General features: G+C 35.3%; 1 pseudogene; it reads left to right on the forward strand.

Annotated features, from left to right (window-relative positions):
- The first annotated feature begins 849 nt into the window (after window positions 1-849).
- LOC141489405 (ferroportin-like) lies at window positions 850-1,924 on the forward strand (annotated as a pseudogene).
- The last annotated feature ends 20,764 nt before the right edge of the window (window positions 1,925-22,688 follow it).

The following is a 22,688-nucleotide window of genomic DNA, read 5'->3' on the forward strand; positions in this document are numbered from 1 at the left end:
TGTCAAACTCTTAAAGAATAAAGGTTGTTTGTCCTGTAATACTGTTCTCACAGCTCAAAAAGTATATTAGGAGTTAATTTTAATGATCACTGTCACTAAGTTTTACTTATAGTAAATGCTTAATATTAGTTGCAATTAAAATCCACCAGAATTTTGATATGCAACATTACTCTGGCTTATGAATAGTTGAAAATGGAGAAGTCATTAATATGAAATAATTAACTTCCTGAACTTATAGAAATATATTCCATCTGTTTTTATTATATTAGCTAAGGAGAAAATTTCTGGAAACACTATACTGTCTACCATGAAACATCAGAGGAAAGGGAGATATAAAAAGAATGATTGGAATAGGCATGAACCTGGTAAATCAGGGAGACAAGATTAAAAAAAAAAACAGTACTTGAAAGAGAATGCCCTGCTGTATGAGAAATGCTAATTTGGGACCAATGTGCGATTTAACTTTTGGCAAAACAGAAGACTGACAATTTGAGTTTTAACAAAAACTGTAGAGAGTGTTGAAAAAATAAAGGGAGGACAGCCTCTGCAGCTGGGAACCTTTGTTGAAGGCCTCTAAGAGCCATCTGGAACCTTCCTGCCCTTCTCCCCAGTCATAAGACTATACTTCTCCAGTTTTAGCTACCATGATAGTCAAGTTTGGAAGGAAAACAAAGGGAAATTCTGGTTTGCCTGTTTAAAAATTATACATTTTACATTTCATAATGTTCTCTATCTCTTTTGGCCATAAATTCTTCTCTCCCTCAACCTGACAGGGAAACAAGAATTCATTAGATTTCAAAACCTGACTGATAAATGACAATATTTCTAGGCCTTTTCCTTCATCTTTAAAATGGCAATAACATCAATTTGGTGTCCTTGTGTGTAAAGTATTTCTTAATCTGGAAAATTTACCAAAACCCCCAGCTCTCTCTTTGAAAGCTTCTCTAAAAGTAGATGAAACAGAACTGAAACAACTTACAGAAAGATAGTGAGTCAAAAACCCAGGAGGGATCCCATCTGATGGAAGAAAAGGATCCTAAAAGTATGAGTTTGAGGATGAAAAAGAACCTGAATGTACTTCCCAGATAGCGTCTTTCTATGCTTTCTGTGAGGAATGGCTCTTAGACCACAACCAACCATTGTTTACAACAATCATGGCTCTTTCTTTCCCTCTACAGGATTGTCCTGGGCTTTGACTGTATTACTCAGGGTCTGAGTGGCTCAGTACTCAATCTTCTAATGGCAGCCTCAGTCATCACTGGTAATGAGAACTGGGGCTTTTGCCAAACTACAAGAGAAATGTGGCCTGGTCCAAACAAGTTTAATCTCTGGAAAAACCCACATGACCTGACTGACCTTCTCTTTGATCTGTGTTTTTATGCCTGAATTATTCTTTGGACTTAATCAGTTTCTCTCTCTCTGAAGACATCCATACTAGCTTAATTCAAAGTAAGGAATTGTCCCCAAGTGTACCTACAGAAGGACCAGAAACTTTCTTTGCAACTGGAATGTACAATTTATTAAATGAATCTTATCCTATCAAGGGATATACAGAAATGAGCCCAAATTCTATGGTTTGCAGAAGTCACTGCTGCTAGAATTGATTTTGGGGCCTTTGATTTTACAGTAATGGTGTTACTACAAGAAAACATAAAGTCAGAATGAGGCATTATTAATGGTGTAAGAACTCTATGAACTTGTGCATTTCATTATGGTCATCGTGGCTCACAATTTTGAAGCTTTCAGTTTACCTGTATTGACTTCATCACCTGATATATTTCTGATATGCCAGAAAACTCTTAGAAATCACCTCTTTGTTATACTAACACAAAAACAGAAAGGATGTGTCTGTTGTGTAATGCAGTTAATTGTTGCTATCCATGTTACTAATTGTAGCACCAGTCCTTACTTAATGCACCCATAAATAGTTAAGATGTTTCTTTTGAGTTTATTACAGTTATGGTTTAAAGAGTAATATTCAAAGAAACAAAATATGTTAATATGATTTAAAGAGTCCCCTTAAATTTAACAATCTAGAGATTAAATGATTAGAAAAATGCCCCACCAACTGAAATATGGGGAATAAGATGCTAAAACTGAGGTCTCCTTTTTTGCCCTAAGGGTAGAGAGAACCTATCATAGGAAAGTGATGGTTATGATTTAATATGGTTGTTCTTTGATAGATGTCCATCATCTATTCAACCATATGCTCTATATCTTTATGCAAATCTTTATTTATTTGTCTATTCATCTCTATGCATTCCTTGTGCCCTAAAATATGTAGCACTTCATGTAACAAACTAGTATATAAATCACAGAAGTTATAACATAGCATTATAACCATGTTTGCAAAAAAATGTAAGCCATGCTGAAAGTAGGCTTCATATGGAATAATAAGATTATATAATCTAGGAGTTGGAAATGAATATGGGAGGGATATTTCTGAATTACACTCCAGTCACTGGATTAAATCAACTATAATATTGGATTATGAGAGTCTTAAATCTTGTAAGTTTAATGTAAAGTATGAAGAGTAAATTGGCAGAGTTTTGTCTTATAAACCATCTGATTTGTTCTTAGGCAGACTTTGGTGAAGTCATTGTATCTGTACCCTTTTGTATCTGTACCCTTAGCTGTAGTGTAAGAATAGGTTCATAAATGGTTCCATCTAAATGTCTGGGGTGGTGGGGGAGGACTTTTGCATTTTGCTCTCTAAGTTTTACTAGTCATTCCTGGGTAGGCCAGCACCAAGTTGGTACTTTGTCATTAACCATAAATGCATTTTCATGGAAACTGCAATATGTTGCTATGAATCCTTTCTTCTTTGTGTGTATGTATGTGTGTGTGTGTTAATGTTTAGTCTTTTCCTTCTTTTTTATTTTCTAAACAATATAATAATGTGACTTATCATGTTGCAAAAGTAATCTTTTTATATACATTATGAAAGTGCATATGTATATTTTCATGTATATGGCTATTTGTATGTTTAGGAAAGGAAGTCAAAAGATTATAAAGGCTCTATCATTAATGAAAAGGGAATTTATTTCCCACTGAATTGTATTAAAGAGATATAAACAAGTCAGTTTATCCAGGTTAAGGCAAAATAGTGCATCAAATATAACCCTCAGATAAAAACTAGCACCAAATAATCAAATTTATTCAATATATCTCTGGCAAATACAACAGACTCTAGGTGAGTGTGTCTTTAACTCTCTGTTACTAGAGGAGTTTAAAACTGATGTTTTGCCTCAAGTCAGAATAATAGCAGTTAGAGATGTTTGATTGAATCATTTGAAATTGTATGTTTTCTTCTCTACAAATTCTTGCTTAGAAATCATGGCATAGGGGTGGCTAGGTGGCACAGTGGATAGAGCACTGGCCCTGGAGTCAGGAGTACCTGAGTTCAAATCTGACCTCAGACACTTAATAATTACCTAGCTGTGTGGCCTTGGGCAAGCCACTTAACCACATTGCCTTGCAAAAGAAAAAAGAAAATGGAAATCATGGCATATTTTATCTCTATATTCCCAAAATGTTTATCATCAAAGTGTCTAGATATACAGATAACAGAATACAAAAGATTGATTTCATGTGTCAAGGAAAATAACAAGTAGACCCAATAACATTCATAGATCAGAAACAGTTGTATACTCAACTTTATTTTACCTTTTGACTTCTAGAACATGTTCCCTATAAAGTATTAAAGGAAACAGTTTACACATTTGGAAGACCAGAATGAATCTTTGATCAAATTAGTTATATTACTGAAATTCTGGTATACTGGTACTCTGTCCTCCTAGCCAAATAGCCCATAATTTATTATTAGGAAACCAAGGGAACATGCTCAATCAAAATACGATTAACTGTGTCTAAGTACAGTAAAATAGTAAAGACACCAAAAAAGGAAATCGATAAATTGCACAATAGACTCCCTAGATTTCAAGGGCCTGCTATTAAAGAATGATTTTTTTTATGAATTCAGGAGTTAATAGATTGAATTATGCTGATTTGGGGGTGATAAAATGCAGCTTATCCTTTCTCTGAACTCTTCAAAGTTTGTTTTCTTAATATGTAGGGTGCAAGGCAGACCCTATCTGCCTTTCTACTCCTTTGCATCATGCATTCTAATTACTTCCCCCCCAACAAAGTGCCTATCATTTCCATGCCATCAGGCAGTTCCTTTCAAACATGAGAATAAGATATGAACAATGGTTTCCCTTGTTGGTTACCTTAACTTTTGGTGGTGAAGTGGATAGAGCACTAGCTTTGGAGTCAGGAGGATGGGAGTTTGAATCCAGCCTCAGACACAACACTAGCTGTGTGACTGGGCAAGTCACTTAACCTTGATTGCCTCACAACCAGGATCATTTCTAATCATTCAGATTCATGTTTTGCCATTGGACCAAGAAGACTCTGGGGGAAAAAGTGAAGCAGGTGACTTAGTTCAATAGCCCCTCACTCAAATTCAATTCATGTGCTTGTCATGGCATCACCTCTCTGGTGTCAATGGTCCTCTTTGAGAAAGAAGTACAAACATCATCATCATTGTCACCTTAACTTTTGAATGGCAAAATCATAATTTCATCTTCATGGAAACTTTTAGACTTTCACTATCAAAACCTCTCCTCCCATGAGAGAATGATTCCATCTATCTAATCCATCACATTGTGAAGTCTGAATGTGGTCATCCACCTAATCCATCTCCCTCCTTTTTCTTCTTCTTCCTATCCTTGCCATCATACTTAGAGACTTCAATACACATGCTGGTATCTCCTCAAACACCCCACACAAACTTCTTAATTCATCACTTTCTTCAAATCAGATGACCTAAATTTTCATGTCATCTCCAATTCATAGGGATTCTCATAATCTTAATTTTGTCATTACTCACAATGTTTCATCATCCAGAAATCTCAAATTTCTATGTCTGACAACTAACTACGTTCCCCCCCCTTCCCCTTTATTTCATCCCTCTTAATATCTCTTTGTTACTTCATCACAACCATCCATAAAACCTACCCTGGTCTCACTTTTCTCCCTGTGTAGTCTTAGCCCTTTGGAACTCAATCCAACTATTTTTTCTTTTATTCTTGAATAAAGAAAATAAATTGCTCCCTTGTCCTATAATTATTTATACCCTGCCAAACTCTAATCTTAGGTTAATTCTACCATGCATACCTTCTCTACTCCCCAAAGGAAGTTATCTAGTCAAACTAACTGGCTCCATTATGAATTCAACTTATTTGATTTCAACTGGACCATCATTTCTCAGAACAATCCTTTTATTCTTCTGATTGTCATACTCTCTACAGTGGCTATTCCGAATCTCCTCTTCTCTTTTTTAGACTTCTTATGCTCCATTTCCCCCTTTTTTCCTCACCAAAAAAAATCATTCCCTACATTCTTAGCCAGTATAAGGTCTGATAGGTTTGAGGTTAGTGCTTACTCATAGTAAACACATTTTGTTTCTTTTGTAAATAATATACTTACTTTGTTTATATTCTAGGTAAGTAAAACATATATATATATATATATATATATATATGTATATACACATGTATACATATACATACACACACACACACATATATATATATATATATATATATATATATATGTAAAACACATAATCAGAATCTTATAACTCCTTCTTTGAGAACCTATTACACCAGCAAAATTTACTGAATGGCCTGGATAGGTCTAATTGAGAGAAAGTTATTTCTTAAACTGAATCTAAATCTGTTTCAAGATAACTGATAAAATCATAGAATTTCTTTCATGCCAATTTTGTTCTCTGAAATCACACAGACTATATCTAATATTTCCTTACTCCCTTAATAAGTGTCCTAAGGCAACAGTTGCCTGCATGCTATGATTCAAAGGTCACTAGAAATCCTTCTTTCTCTGCTCAGAGCTCCCTTCTGCTCCCTAATGATAACGTCCTATAGATCTGCCTCCATTGTTACATTAATGATTCATTCTCTTAGGTTGAGTGACCCCTGGTGAGATGGCACTCTAAAAGCCATTATCAATTTAATACATTAAAAAATCTCCTTAGAAATTAGAGGGTAGAGTCCTGAGGAAAGGGGATTTAGAAGAGGCAAATCATCACAGAGCAGAGTGTAGAAATTGGAGATACCACTGGAGAAAGGCATATGTGCCTCTGTACTGGAGGTCTCTGGACCTGAGGCAAACTGAGAATTAATTCTAGGTCACAAAGTACCTGCTGCTAATATGAAAGGAGAAGGAATTAAGAGCAGAAATAGAAACTTGGATGATTGGGGGAAGTGATCAGCCTTTCAAGAAAAACTTCCTACTTAATAGCTTTGGATATCACTGACCAACTCTGATATTAGTCTAGTTATGAAAAAAAGAAAAAATGCTGGGGAAAGAGAGCTGATCGGGCCATTCTTTTTTCTATTTTAAGTTGGAAGCAATGAAAAGTGCATTAAGGAAACAGAATGAACAAAAATTTCTCTGTCCAGGAAAAAACTGATAATCTGAATAAAGAAAATGGATTCATGAAGTGACAGCAATACCTTGAATTATAATAAAATGTTTGTCAGGAAAAGCATGTTACAACATGGAGTAAGCCTTTGATATGATTCATGTAATAAGAAGGTAAAAGTGTGCTTCTGTTCCTCTCCTTGAAGAATTATCTCCTTGCTTTATCCCTCCTTCTCCTTCTTCTTCTCTTTCTCTTTCCCCCTTCCCCTCCTTTCTCTCTCTCTCTCTCTCTCTCTCTCTCTCTCTCTCTCTCTCTCTCTCTCTCTCTCTCCCTCCCTCCCTCCCTCCCTCCCTCCCTCTCTCCTTCCCTTTCTTCTTCCTACCTACTTTTGCAAGGGTGTCATTCAAATCAACATTTTGGATTCTCACATAAGTTTTGGTAGTAGAAATGTTTCTATGATGGTAATATCATACTATTAGAGCAGCACCTAGTACGACTCCATATAAAAGAACTGACTGAAAGTTTTAGTGATAGAGATTCTGTTGAGGCCTATAATAACTTTAGTCTAAAGTTACTCCAAAGGGACTAAATTGTTGTTGGTTTGGTTTTGTTGTGAGAGGGATTCACCCTGTAAGAGATTAGTATTCAAAAGATAGAATCTTATTTAGAGTGATATGTTGACTCTTTTCTTTGTCCTTTCTGAAGCTTGGCCTTCACCACTCTTGGAATGGTTTAAAGTTGAATAATCCTCTGGGATGGACACTGTAGCTTTTCCCCCTGAGCAAATGAAGACATCTCTCTTGAAAATGTTTTTATGGTTCTAGGGATTCAGGCTGAAAATAATTCAGAATCTGAGAATGAAAATTAAAAACTTTAAGAGTTAAATTCTAGTATGAATACAAGGATAGGAATTTTTCCAGGTAAGAAATTTCCATGTAAAAAGAAGAGTGTTTTACCATTTTGTTCTAAAATAATCAGATTTTGGCAACAAAATGACTTTCCCTCTCAAATGTAAAATTGCCATGCATTTTGAGAAAAAAAGGAAAAAGGGAGACAATAAGTCTTCTTTCAGAGTCTTAAGAAAAGTAGGTGCTTATAATCTTAAATTAAGGAACAGCTAAACAGATTGCCATAACCTGAGTGCAACTGAATATTTCTGGGTTCTAAGAAATGATGAATAAGGAGATTCCAGAGAAGTTTCTATATTGGAAAAACTAGATGAATTGATATAAAATGAAATAAAACCAGGGAGGTGTTGCAGTCTAGGCATGGGAGATAGCCAGAGAAAATTTCTGGAGATGGAGAATCTCCATGAAACTGCCAGGAGGCTAGTGTCATCATATTGAAGCATATGGCTAGGGGTTTTTTGTTTGTTATTTTTTGCTTAGGGTTTTTGTTGGTTTGTATTTAGTGGAGGTTTGTATTAAGTGGAGGTTGGTTCTGTTCTGTCTTTGTCCTCAAATAGAAAAACCTGAGAGAGTGGAGAAAGGAAAACTATAGGAATTTTGAGGAGGGATGAAAAGGTTTGGAAAAGCCAATGTGGGCAATGAGACAGTGTATTGATAAGGGAGGTATGGGAAGGTTTTTCTCTTTACTTATCAACATCTCTGTCTTTTAGCCTCAGTAGACCTTTGATTTTTACTATTCTTGCTGGGGCACCCTTCCCTTCATTGCACAAAGATCTGGAAAATTCAAGTGAGAGGACTCATGGTATGGACTCAAATTCTGACTCTTCTAATTGCTACCTATATGACCTTGAACAAGTAACAACCTCTGAGCCTCTTGAAAAAGAAGTTTGGACTGGAGGTTTTTCCCCCCAACTTGAAATCTATCAAACTAAAAAGAACTACTTTCAGTCATTGAAAGGGAAGATTCCTATGAAAGTGCAGTTTGTAGAGTTGAAATATTATCTTCCAGCATAGAAGAGCTTGAAATAAGCACCTATGTGCAATGCTGGTAATTGGCAAGCAAACTGACTATTTATTGCTTAACTTAGTCAAACCTCTTCCAAGGAAAAAGCCCCTCTATCTGCCAGCAATGGGGTGGGGAAACTCATTCTGCCTTGAAATGACAATTTAACTACCTGTTAAGAACCAGTGTAGTGTTACATCTAGAAAAACAAAGGTATATAAAAGTCAGTAGTTGAGATTTCAAAGATGAAGACAAAGATACTGGAAGAGTACCCAGAGATACCAAGCGATATAAAGATGTTCCAAGTAGAACAAAGCAAGCGTAGAAACTTTTAGTGGTCTGTTTACATGATCAATCCCTAGAATGTACAAAAGATGACACTGTTTACCTCAGTAACCTCAGTTACCAACAATCTATGTTCTGCAACAGTTCAAATTAACAATAACTTGACCTAGAAAGATTTACATGAACTGATACTGAGTGAAATGAGCAGAAGCAGAAGAACATTATACACACCAGCAACTACATTGGGTGATGATCACCTATGATAGGCTTGTTCATTTCAGCAGTACAATAATCAAAGACAATTCTAAAAGACTTGTGATGGAAAATACCATCCATAGCCAGAGAGGGAACTGTGGAGTTTAAATGTAGACCAAAGCTTACTATCTTCAATTTTTAAAAGTTGTCTTAAGTATTATTCTTTATTTTTTTGCTAATGCTTTTTTTTCTTCTGTTTGGATTTGATTCCTCTTTCACAAGATGATTAATCTGGATCTATGTTTAGCAAAATTACATGTGTAGAGCCTATATTAGATTGCTTTCTGTCAGGAGGAGGGGGAAAGGGGAGGGAAGGAGGGAGAAAAATGTAAAACTCAACACCTAGTTAAAAAAGTGATTGGTGAAGACTATCATCGCATATTGTTGGAAAAGCAAATAAATGAAAAAAAATTTTAAAAAATGAACAACACTTAGGAAACAAATACTATGTGAGTAGTTACAGCTCTTTCTCTTGCCTTCCTCCCTCTCTTCCCTCTCCCATTTCTACATAAGAGCCAGAACTTAGAAGGGAAAGAAAATGTTCACTAATTTTCACCTCCTATGCCAACTGAAGGTTCTAGTACCCAGAATGTTACCAGATCTGAGTTGTTCTAAAATCCTATTATACTTCAGCCCAGTTTAACCTTCTTGGATTTCTTGTCTGAACTAGCTTTATTCAACCATTGTTCCCCTTTTAACAAAGAGATGAGTCTCTTCCATCCTCAGGTCTATCATGATTTGCCTCCAAATAATAGCTTATTTAACTGCTTCCAATAACAGCATAGAAGATTCAATGAGCAAAATGTACTTTGCAGACTGTGGAGGGGGGTACACCTGGAAATATTCCACTCACCTGAATATATTCTACAAAGAAAATGGTGGCATAATTTTATTCTAATTATTGCCTCAGAATGTGAAAAGAATTAAAATAATGGAGTGCACCCCTTGACAAAAAGACTGTCTTCCTAAAGAAGACCCTTTTCAGGACAGTAATTTGCATGTTACCAAAAGATAGCAGTAAAGTCACTTTAGCACCTAACAAAAGAGGGAGAAATTGAATGCTTTTGGGAAAATGTTAGCATGCTGAAATGATGAGGGAAAAGATAACTCTACCATATTTAGAATATAGCTGAATTATCTAAATTCAATACCAGTTGTTCTGTTCTTCAGGGAAATTAATTTTTTTACTAGTTATGGTTATTGTTTTGTGTCCTATAATTAATATTTGAAACTCATGCATGTTTATAGTTATTATTGTGTAGCCACTGGTTCATTAAAATATATGATTTCTAATAATCATCAAAATATTGACTAGCTAAAACTATTATTAGGTCCCACAACTAAAAAATTACAATATAGCAAATATAAAATGAAACTGTAGAATTAATAAAGTTTTTTCTTGATGTGAAGGGTGAGTGGCAGAGGGGAAAAATTTATTTATCTTGGAGAAAATAGAGAGCCTGAATCTGAATTCTACCTTTGATACTTCCTAGCTGAAAGTCACTCAATAAGTTATTTCATCTCTTTATTCCTTAGCTTCCCTCATCTGTAAAATGAGGTGGCCAGATTCTATGACTAAAAAGGGACTTTTCACCTCAAAATTTGTGGTGCTGTTAATTCAAGTTTAGAAATAGGATTCTAAATCAAATCTTATAATTTGATGTTGTTTCTTTTCTTACCACCACCCACCAGCTAATATTTACTACCACCTAACTCTCAATATTAATCTCCAATTCTATTTTAGGTTTTCTCTTTTAATTCACAATCTCCTTGGGAAGCAGATATGTTAAAATATCATTGTGGAGTGGGGGATGAGAGGACAATACAAACAAATTTTTAAAGGTCAAACAATATTAGGGTCTACATGATAAATCTTAAAGTACATCTCCCTCTTCAGACACCATTTATCCCACCCTCTGTGCTTATAATCACTAAAAATTTTTTTTTCTGAAATTCCATTTTTTTGTTTTCTCTGTTCCCCCCTCCTACCGATAGCTATGTCTATCTATTCATTTATCATCTAATCTGCATACACACACACAGAAGGTAAGCTCTTTGAGTCATGGACTGTTCCCTTTTTAGCTTAGATCCCCAGATCATGGCACAATGTCCTGTATTTAGCAAAAACTTAATAAATATTTTCTAAATTGAATTAAACTGGTTGTGTCTTCTAGTCACAGTGTTATTCTTGATTTTATTCTTATTCTTATTTTAATGAGCCAATGGCTGAAAACATTTTATATCAGTTTTATTTTGCTAGGTCAGAAATTTCTTTAAGCTAACTACTAGATATGTATTTTTTATCTTTTTGATGGCTAAAAACTATTAACAATATCTTTCTTTGTTTCTTCATTGTCCTGGGTCATGCAGTTCCCATACTCTCCAAAGAATTAAATTTGAGGACTACCTAAAGATCAATGAAGAGATGTGTGGGATATAAGCACACTTACCAATCAAAAACTGGGCACAATTGGTACATATCTAGGTCCTGATTAGTGCGAATATTGACTCTCCTGAAGTGCTTATACATATTCTAACTTACAGTATTCAAAATTATAATTATGCAAAATATGCTAAATGGTTTCAACCCAATGGAAATAAGTAGTAAAACTTAAAATAATATGAACACTTTTGGTTCTGATGATGAACTGGGACCTAGCAATAAAGTATATCATTAGAAAGATAAGTGGAGGCATGACAAAGTCAATTGATTAAGTGTATAGTAAGAGTGGGTTCAATGTAAGGAGAAGTAGAGAACAACCTTCTTGGAATTGGAAAGTCTCTACTGAAATTCATGGTCTAAGGTCATTTAAGATGAGCAGTTTTGACATGCATTATTGGAGGTGCATTGATTAAATACTTTGATGAAATCATAGCTACATCCATATGTAATTTATTTAAGTTTAGTTGATGCCATAAACTTGGCTTTTAAAGAAGTATATCATCATCCTAGAAAGTATTTCTTCTGCTTATTATGATAATAACTAATTTTTCTGATGAAAGCCTCAGTGACCCTAATATTGATACTAAGAACTCTTTTTTTCTTCTCTTTCTCCTCCTGCTCCATCATCATAACATGCTTGTGAGGTTACCTGAATGGTAGCCAATATGTGTGTCTGTTATGGGCAACTAGATGGCACAGTGGGTGGAGTGCAAGCCCTGAACTCAGAAAGACCTGAGTTTAAATTCAGCCTCAAACACTTACTAGTGTGTGACCTTGGGCAAGTCACTTAACCCTTATTGCCTACCATCCAGGAATGTCTTCAATTAGCCTGATTCATATCTGACTACTTGGACTCAAATGGTTCCAGAAGAGAAAGTGAGGCCATTGGTAACTTAGTATATCACTTCCCTCACTCAAATCCAATTCAAGTGCTTGTCATGGCATCACCTTCCTGATGTCATGGTCTTCTTCAAGAAGGACAAACGTCATCATCATCATCATCATCAGGTCATATAGCCTGCTTACATCTATAAATTGCCCATATAAAACAACTCAACCTTCTGTCATCATTTCTGAGAAATTGCCTGAATACATGGTATTTTATCTATTTTCCTTTCTATAAGGGGCCCTGAAAATATTCACTGAAAGAAAGAATACCAGGTCTAGAATCAGAAAGACCTGGTTCAAATCTTGTCTCAGAAACTCACTAGTTCTCTAACCCTGGGCAAGCCACTTAAATGAGCTCGAGAAGGAAATGATAAAACACTCCAGTATCTTTGCCAAGATAAGCCATAAATGGGATCACAAAAAGTTGGACATGACTAAAAAATGAACAGCAGCAACAATTCCATTTGCCTCTTACTCAGAGAATATGTGCCAAATTTAATTTTATAGTAGGGAACATATTCTTGGCCTACAGAAAGCAGTAATTCACTGAGATTGCTACTTGCAATTTTTATTTCTGATTGACTAGAGGTTATTTGATGCTTTAATATGTTATTAGAATAGTCCTTCCTGGGGTTGTGGAAAAAACCTGGTCCACTACTATACTATGGTTGGAGCTGTAAATTGGTTCAATCATTTTGGAAAGCAATTTTTAATTATGCTAAGAAAGTGATTAAAATCTGCATATACTTTGAATCAGAGTTCCCACTGCTGGGCAAAGACTACAAAGAAAATCTAATGCTTGTATATCAAAACATTCATAGTGGTACTTTTTCCTGTGATAGCAAAAAAACTGGTTGCAATATATATTCTCATTAATTGAGAAATAGCTAAACAAGTATGGTACATGTATGTATGTATGTATGTATGTATATATATATATATATATATATATATATATATATTAGAAAACCACCATGCTATAACAAGTGATAAATATGATGACTACAGAGAAACATGGAAGACTTACATGAACTCATGCAAACTAAAATAAACAGTACCAGGAAAAAAACCAAAAATTGTGTCATTATAATAAGCAAACCTGAATCTGATAATAAGGGTCCTAGGGGCATAGGACTCTGCAAGAGCTATTGGACTTGGTTGATCTCTCCATTAGTTTTGCTGAATTGCTTACACCCTTGTCTCCCACTCACAATCTGTTATTTTTATTTTTTATTAAAAATCCTAACTAGTACTATGGGGCTGGAATCAGAAAGACTCATCTTCCTGAGCACAAATCTAGCCTCAGACACTTACTGGCTGTGTGACCCTGGTCAAGTCACTTTAGCTTGTTTATCTTGTGTAAAATTGAACTGAAAAGGAAATGGAAAACTACTCTAGAATCTTTGCCAATAACTCTTAGTAGGGGTTGGGAAGGAGGGAAAAACTAATAATGTAGATAACATTAAAAAAATTTTAAATAAAAGAAATTTCATATGGGGGAAGGGAAAGTATAGTTTTTACAGAACATTTTCAAATTATACTCCCCTACTTTTCTGGTATTGTTTTGTTTTATTTTGGTTTTGGTTTTTGCAAGGCACTGGGGTTAAGTGACTGGCCCAAAGTCACACAGCTAGGTAATTATTAAGTTTCTGAGGTCAAATTTGAACTCAGGTCCTCTTGACTCCAGGGCCAGTGCTCTATCCATTGTGCCACTTAGCTACTCCTAGGATTGCTTTTCAAAATTAAATACATTTAAATGTAGTAACTCTTGGGAAAACTAAGCCCATGTGTCATCCATCACACACTGTACTGTTCTCCTATACTCACTATTACTAAGGGATTCTATAATTTCTTTTTTCTTTTGGTTCCTGAATGGCTTCAGGGGGGCTAAGGTATAAGAATAATGTGGGGGAAAGAACATAATTTTATCTTGGAATCATAAGAATTGCAGCTATTTATATTTTTTAAAGTAGTGTCAATAAAATTGTTTCTCTAGAATAGATTAGTCATTAGTGCTTCAGACATTTTTAGTACAAAAGAAAAATGTTAGAGTTAAAATTTTAAGGCAAAAGAAAAATATGTTAGAATTAAAATTTCTAATTTACTAAAATTTAGTTTTTTGTATTTTGGGGATGAATGACTACTGGTTCTAGACATAGGAACACTTAGATATCATTTCAGAAATGTGGCAAAAAAATGTTATCACACATGTATAAAGAATAATCCAGTGTAAACCCATTGGGATATTTGATTATTTCCAAATCACAGAATCTCAGATTTAAAAGAAATCCTAGATCTTATCTACATCAAACTTTGGAACATGAGTTCCCTCTACAACACGTCAAACAAATGGTCTTTCAGTTTTTGCTTAAAGATCCACAACCTCCTAAGGTAACCTACTTAACTTCAGGATAGTTCTTTAACCAAACCCCAGACTGTTCCTTTGTACTTTCTACCAACTGCTTCTAATTCTTCCCTCCTTTGGCATCAATAATAATGATGGCTGACATTTATGTGTTTAGATGTTGTTTATAAGAAGCTCAATTAGCAAAACTTTCTTTTGTCATTTCAGTTTAAGTGCAAATTGGTCAGATCTATAGCTTATTAACACTTATTTTAAAACATTCATGAAATTTCCCACTAGGGAGCTGAAAGTGCACATTAAATAAATTGCCTTTTGCTTACAGAAAATGATGAGCCATTTATAGTCTTCCTGCATGGGGGTACTGTCTGGCTTTTCTTATTCAGTCACCAGTATTTCAAGTAGGTTGGTCATAACAATATAGAACCATATCTCCATCCTGAACCATGCATCTCTTACCTGAATCTTGAGTATCTTTTCTATTCATATTACCACTGTTCAATTATATCTAGAAAAAATATATTTCTTCAGAAAAAATATTTTTTAGAAAAAATATATTTCTCATCTAAGAGTCTTGACTCTGGCAATCCATTAGATTTGGAATCTCTTCTGTTTCTAATTTGAATATGAACAACCACTATTGGATTTCTGTCTCTTGGGAAAGAACCATAAGTATTTTTAAAATTTGTGGATCTGATGTTATTCACTTATTTTATGAATAGTCTGTGTACCTAATACTACAAGGAACTGAACATAAACAATGACAGTACAGAAATGATTTGTTCTCTGAGGGTCTAGCCTAGAAAGCCACCTTCTTCTGTTTTCATTTTTTCTTATTTGTCCAATGAACCAATAAGATTTTAAATGGGAGATGTTCTAAACACTAATCTTTTAAATTTAGCCTAGGTGTTTTGTGACATTGTGATAAGAAATATAGATTAAAGAATCAATGTGCATTATGAGATGATCAATTTCACCTACTGATTTTACCAACAAATAATAACATCTTGGGTCAATGCCCAAAGCGTGATTTTGTTTCACTGTCTTAAATTTTCAGCTTTTCTGATTTAGAAAAGGATATACACTATCTAAGATGACAACCACAACCAATAGCTTTGGCTCTCCCTCCCTCCTGCTCCCAGCATTCATGGAACTGCTTGCCCGGACTGTTATTTTCCCATTAGTACCTGAGTCATCGTTATTCCAGAAAGTTCTTGGGTCAGGCTTAGCCAGGATGTCGGCTTTATTACTCGGCTCTTTCATCTATAAAACACAAGGAAGAACAACACAATGTGATACTGACTGTGATGTCTCAGATTCCTGAACTACTGAAGTGATCATTCACACTAAATCAAATTCAACAGTCCTAGATTTAAGAAGTTACATGGAATTCTAGAGCAAATTATTACTACCTCCAATATCCTTTGAAAACTTTGGGGAAAGAGAGTTTTTAAGAACTACCTCCAAGGCAGTCTTTCCTTTTTTGGTTAACAAGATCCTGTAGATAATCTCCATTTAGTGGACCTCTCCCCTTATGGAGGGAAGAAGGAAGCATCCAACTTTTTCAATCCTTAAGCCTGCTGACTGGGTGACCAAAATAAAAGATCAATTGTTTCTATAATGTTACTCTATACTGATTCTTCTACTTATTTGACAATTCTTCAGTCTTTGCAATCATCCAAATTACAGTAAAGGTAGGTGATCCCAAGAACACTGCCCTGGGTCCTCTTCTCTTCTCTCCTCTCTTTATATATGATTTCGCTTGGAAATCTCTTTAAATTAGATGGCTGCACTTATCATCTCTATATTGTAGACTCTCAGATCTACTTATCCAATCTTCTCTTCTAATCTCCTAATACCTATTAGAAATCTCAAACTAGACATCCCTTAGACATCTTAAACTCAATATGCTGAAACTAAATTATCTTTCCTCTCAAACTCTCCTCATTTCTGAACTTTTTTTTATTACCATCCAAGGCACCATTATTCTCCTAGTTGCCCAGTCTCAAAATCTAGGTGGTATCTTTGATTCCTCATACTCATCTCTCATTTCCATTCTATTGCCAAAGCCTGTCCATTTTATTTTTCTAACACTCTCAAATAAACCTCCTTCTCTCCTCTGACACTGCCACAATCCTGGTACAGACCCTCATAATTTCTTACCTGGACTATAGTAGCCAGCTGGTAAGTTTCCCTGCCTCAGGTTTCTCCCTATTCAAAACTATCCTTCATTCAATTGTCAAACTAATTGTCCTAGAAGATTTGACCATGTCACCACCACTATTAGAGAATCCAGTTTGATCCATACCTCTTGGATCAAATATAAAATTCTTTAACATTTGAAGCTTGTTACAACTTGGCCTCCTCTACTTTTTTTAGTCTACTTACACATTACTATTATGTATTCTGCAGAACAGTGACACTGGCCTCCTTGATGTTCCTACAAGATACTTTCTCTCCTGACATTGAACATTTTTCACTAATTATCTCCTAGGCCTGGAATCCTCTTCCTATACATATTTGCTTTCTGATTTCATTAAACTTTCAGCCCTAATCCTATGTTCTACAAGAAGTCTTTCCTGTTGATTATCTTCAGTTTATCCTATTTTGGTTTTTGCAAGGCAATGGGGTTAAGTGACTTACCCAAGGTCACATTAGCTAAGTATTAAATGTGTAAGGTCACATTTGAACTCAGGTCCCCAGACTCCAGGGCCACTGCATCACCTAGCTGCTCCTCCGATTTTTCTTTTATATATTTTTACATGTGATTGATTATATTGTCTTTCTCATTAGAAAGTGAACTCTTTGAGATTAGGGTCTCTTTTTTTGCTTTTCTATCTCTAGTATAGCAGATACTCAATAACTGCTTATTAACTGACTGAATGATAGCTTCCATGGATTTTAGACAAGGAGATTAAAGCATCATAGATTTGGAGGTAGATGGGAGCGTATTAGAGGTCCTCTTGTTCTGACTCCTCTATTCCCTATTTGTAAAGGTTGAAACTAAGACCCAGAGAGATGTTGTGACAAGCCAGGAATAATATAGGTAATTAGTTAGACAGTTGGATTTTGAATCCAGATTATCTGTCCTCAAATCTAACAACCTTTGCACTGTACTTCGAGTAAACATCACCACAGCAAGAATTCTAGTGACTTTTAGGGAACTGATATAATCATTAGGTAAATACCTGGATTGCCTCTGACATGTCCCAATTACACATCATTTATTAAGAAGTGGCTAAGACTTTGGTCACATCGTTATTCCTTGCTCTTCTTCTCCCACTCTGGGAGAGGAATAGTTTCTCCCATTTGCCTTAGTCCACTCCAAACTTCTTCATGGCAGGGAACCCATTGGGCTTAACAAAGTAGATCTGCTGCCTTGCTCCAAAGAAAGTTCCCAAGGCTACATAATTGGCTTAGCTGTTTTTCACCACCTCATTCAGCCTTCATTCCAAACAAAAGATAACAGAAATTAGGTCTAGAGATTAGAGTAAGGACAGAGGTCACTGTTCTATCATCCTGGGCACTGACAATAGCTTTTGATATGGTTTTGGGCTAATTATTTATCCTCTCTCACATGTGTAATGCTTAAAGCCCTTTAAACATGTCATCTATATTCAGAGTGTGGCAGACTCAGGCTATTTTTCTGTGATTGCTAAAGACCATCACCTGGGCAATTGGGGAAGTTTCAATGTTAAGTTCAAGGTTTGTTCAATGGAGCTATAGAGACTTGTTTTGTATTTCAAGTTCTTACTGCTCCTTAGTATAAAGGCATTATGAACTAGACAGTGAAGTTATTTCTTGCTGGGATGCAGAAGGGAAGTATAATGCATTGGTGTTGGACTCAAATCCTACCTTGCTAGCAGTTTGACCTTTAGCAAGTTTTAAGCAACTTCTCTGAACTTCCCTGTCTTCATCTTTGAAATGGAGATGATTATTGTATCTATCTCACAAGAGCAAATGAAATTACTTATATACTTTGTGAAACAAAGTACTGTACAAATGTGAACTCTATCAATTAGCATTTAATAAGAGCCCAATATGTACTGGGCACTGTATTAGACACTAATGATACAAATACAAATGTGAGGCAGCCTCAGACTTCAGGAAGTTACATATGAATAAAGGAAGCAACATAATCACAGAAATGTAAATATAGAATCTATACAAAAAAACATCCACGATTATATGGAAAGGGCCACTGGAAGAATCAATAAAGACATTTTGAAGCAGATGGGACTTGAGCTAGCTTTGAAGGGAACTGGGACTTCTAAGAGATGAAAGTGAGAAAGAAAAATATCCCAGATACTGAAGAGAGTCTATGCAAAGGCACTGCAAATTCAGGTACCCAAAACAGCAAGAAGGATAATTTGTCAGAATTGTGAATGTGTGAGGGAGAGTGAGATATTATTAGTCTGTAATACAGATTGGAGTCAGATTGCGAAGGGTTTCAAATGTCAAACCAGAGGTTAATTTATGTCTTAAGAGTAGATGTGGTCTACCTCCAGAGGGACATGGTCAGATCCATGCTTTAGGAAAATCAAATTGATAGTTGTGAGAGAGTTGAACTGGACATCAGTCAAGTCAAGAATTATTTATTAAACCCTGATATCTTATCTGGTAGCTCCTATGCTGTGGTGATAAAAAGAAAAGCAAAACCAACCCCTGATGTGAAGGAGCTTACATTCTAATGGGAGAGACAATGTGGCAACAACTAAAGTACAAACAAGACATATTAGAGATAGTAAGATGAATTGGAGATAATCATCCTTTGCTGAAGGCAAGATTTGAAAGGAGACTAGAAAGAAAACAACTTAACCAGACAGAATATGGAGATGAAAAAGGAAGTTCCTGATATAGGGGACAGATGTGAAAAAGAACAAGTCTGGAGATTGTGCTGGAGAATGATCAGAAAGTCATTTCACTGGATTATAAAGTATAGGCAGTGTATTAAAATGTGGGAACATTGGAAATGTAGGAAGGTGCCAGATTGTGAAGGACTCTAAATGCCAACAAGAAAATTTTTTATTTGACCCTGGATGTATTAGGGAGCCTTTGCAATTTATTAAAGAGGAAGGTGACATGATTAGACTTAAATTTCAGGAAGATCATTTTTGTAGCTGAATGCAGGTATGAATTGGGATGGCAAAAGATGTAAAACAGAGAGACTAGAAGACTATTACCATAGTGTAGGCATGAGATGATAAGGATCTGAGCCAATAAGCCAGATATGTGGGGGAGAGAAGTGGAAATATATATATATATATATATATATATGAAACATGAAAGTAGATTTGATAAGATTTAACAACAGATTAAACATGGTTGTGAGTGAGTATGGAATGAGTGAGAAAGAGGAGTTGAGGATGGTACTTGGGTTTCGAGCATGGATGACTTGACTAAGAGGATGGTGGTGCTCTTGACAACAGTAGTAAAGTTAGAAAGAGGGGAGAGTCTTGGGGAAAAGATGATTTCAGTTTTGAACAAGCTAATTTTAAGATGTCTATGAGACAACCAGTTCAAGATGTCCAATAGCAATGAAGATGCAAGATTAGAAGTCAGGAAAGAGGACAGGGCAGATAAATAGATTTTAGGGTCGTTTGTAGTGTCGTTCAATCATTTTTCAGTGGTGTTTGACTCTTCACAACTCATTTGATATTTCCTTGTCAAAGATAGTAGAATGCTTTACCATTTCCCTTTCCATCTCATTTGGAGTTGAATAAGAATGAGGCACTGAGGAAAACAGGGTTAAGTGGCTCGCCCAGAGTCACACAGCTAGAAAGTGTCCTAGGTCAGATTTGACCTCAAGAGGAGTCTTTCTGACTTCAAGTCTGACACTCTATTCTCTGAGTTATGTTATGAGACTGAACAAAATAGTTTAGAAGGAGAAGAAAAGAAGATTCAGGTCAGAGCCTTATGGAGCACCCATGGTTAGTTGGAATGATTTGGATGATAATACAGCAAAATTGACTGAGAAAGACTAGTCAGACAGGTAGAAGAAAAACCAGGGGAGAGCAGTATCATGAAAACCTAGAAAGAGAGTGCAAGAACTGATAATGTTAAAGACTGCAGAAAGGTCAAGAAGAATGAAAACTGGGGTTGGATTGGGGACTGACTTAAAACCATCTAGAAGGATACTGTATAAGAGTTCAGGCAAAAGGTGATGATGAGGGCCTCTCTTAAAAAGGTTCCTTCCAGTTCTAAATCTATAATCTAAATCTTAAAATTCTATATCAATGTGCATTATTATTATATTCACCTTCATGTCCAATTGTAATTGAATAAAAAATCCTACCTGAACAACACTTCAAAAATTTTCTTTAAAAAAACTAGTTTATATGTATAGGCACACCTGCAATTCAATAGATATAGTGACTCTCATTTTATATTATACCTCACCCCCACTGTCTTCCCTAGTGTTTTCCTTCAACCAATCTAAGATGCCCTGTTCAGTCAATTATCTTCCTTACAGTAAAGGCTTGAATCTTGTGGAACTTGGGAAAAATATGGATGTAGATGAGAGAAACAGACCATGTGTCTGCTAGATCAGGTTTGAGTTGGAAAACAAAATTTCCAGTGAAGGATTTTATAGGAAAAGGAAAAATGTAGTGGGTGTTTTTAATTAGCACAAGTGTAAAGTGTCACAGCATTTTTTTGCCCACAGAAATTTACAGAAAGGTGTTATAGATTAAGAGAAAACCTAAAGAATTTGGATATGAGATAATGAGAACATTTACCTAATTTAAAATTTGTTTCCTTGTTAAGAAGAAAGTTTAGATATGTTGCTCTGTAATCCACTGAGGTTTAGTTTAGGTTCTATCTCCAAGCTACATAATTCCTCCAGTGGCATTTAAGTTCCCTCAGGGCAAAGTTTGTTTCATTTTTATCTATCTCCAGTGCCTAGCACAAGTTCTCATGTGCTTAATCAAATCTTGTTGAATTGAATGGTATAATTTTCTACAATTTAATTTTTTTAATGTCATATCCAGGTTAGATGCATAGTGTTTCCATCATACAATGGGATAATACTTCATTAATTGGTCCAGAGGTCTAAAAGCCTCTTTTAGATTTTGGCTTGTCTTAGGGCTTGCAAAAAATAGAGGTTCCTGCAAAATCATTTAATAAGTTGGCCAATCTGAGAGTCCAGGATGTTGACTTAATTTTTTACAGAGGATCCCAGATGTGCTGGAGGGCTCACTGTAGGTCTGGCAAATGTTTTCTTTAAATTTTGGTTGACCTTCCTTAATGTCTGATATGAAACACATGTAAAAAGGATACCTGACAGAAATAAAGTGGTTTTTTTTTTTTTGGCATGAGCATTTTTTATGGTGACTGGCAGTGCTGGTAGATTTTCATCCTGAGACTGAATGACTTTTCTTTCTTTTTTAGCAAAGTAAATTTTACATTTATAATGATTCTGTTTTCTAGCAGATCTTTGCATTTCTGTGGGTTGGCCTACAAAGAAAATAAGTAAGAGAGCATCCTGGGAATAAAAAGTATGTGGAACAATTGCTGTTTTGACTAAGCACTAAATTCTAAGAGTTACAGGTTCTAATCTCTGCTGGTCACTTAAGCATGTAATTTCTGGGAAGTAATTCTCTTTCAGAGAAATTTCTTTTTAAAAAATCCAAAAATCCATTTCAAATTTATATAATACTATAAATTCTGCTTAGGAAGTCTTTCCTCATTACTTTGTTGTATAGTCTATACTAATCTCTCTCATCTTTGAATTATAGCAGTTACAATTTATACTGCACAATTTAGTGCATACTGCCTTCATGAGAAGCAAAAATGAAATACTAAATGGAAGATTGGTCTTTCAGTTGAGAAGATGTGGGTTCAGGTTCTTTTGACATATACTAACTTTGCGACCTTTGGCAAGTAATTTAAAATTCAGTGTACCAGGCAACTTTCTCCAATTTTAAGGTGTAGAGGAGCTGGAAATGTACATGGGTTCTTTATTCTGATAAAATTTTAGGTTCAAGCTAAATACAAATTATCTCATCTGTCTTATTTTTTCCAATAAGCTTGTAAAGTCTTTGAGAACAGAGATGCAGAGTGGAAGATATGATTCTTCTATTTCTGTTTTATCCTCC

This window comes from Macrotis lagotis, chromosome 5, assembly GCF_037893015.1.
Source record: "Macrotis lagotis isolate mMagLag1 chromosome 5, bilby.v1.9.chrom.fasta, whole genome shotgun sequence".
Classification (NCBI taxonomy): Eukaryota; Metazoa; Chordata; class Mammalia; order Peramelemorphia; family Peramelidae; genus Macrotis; species Macrotis lagotis.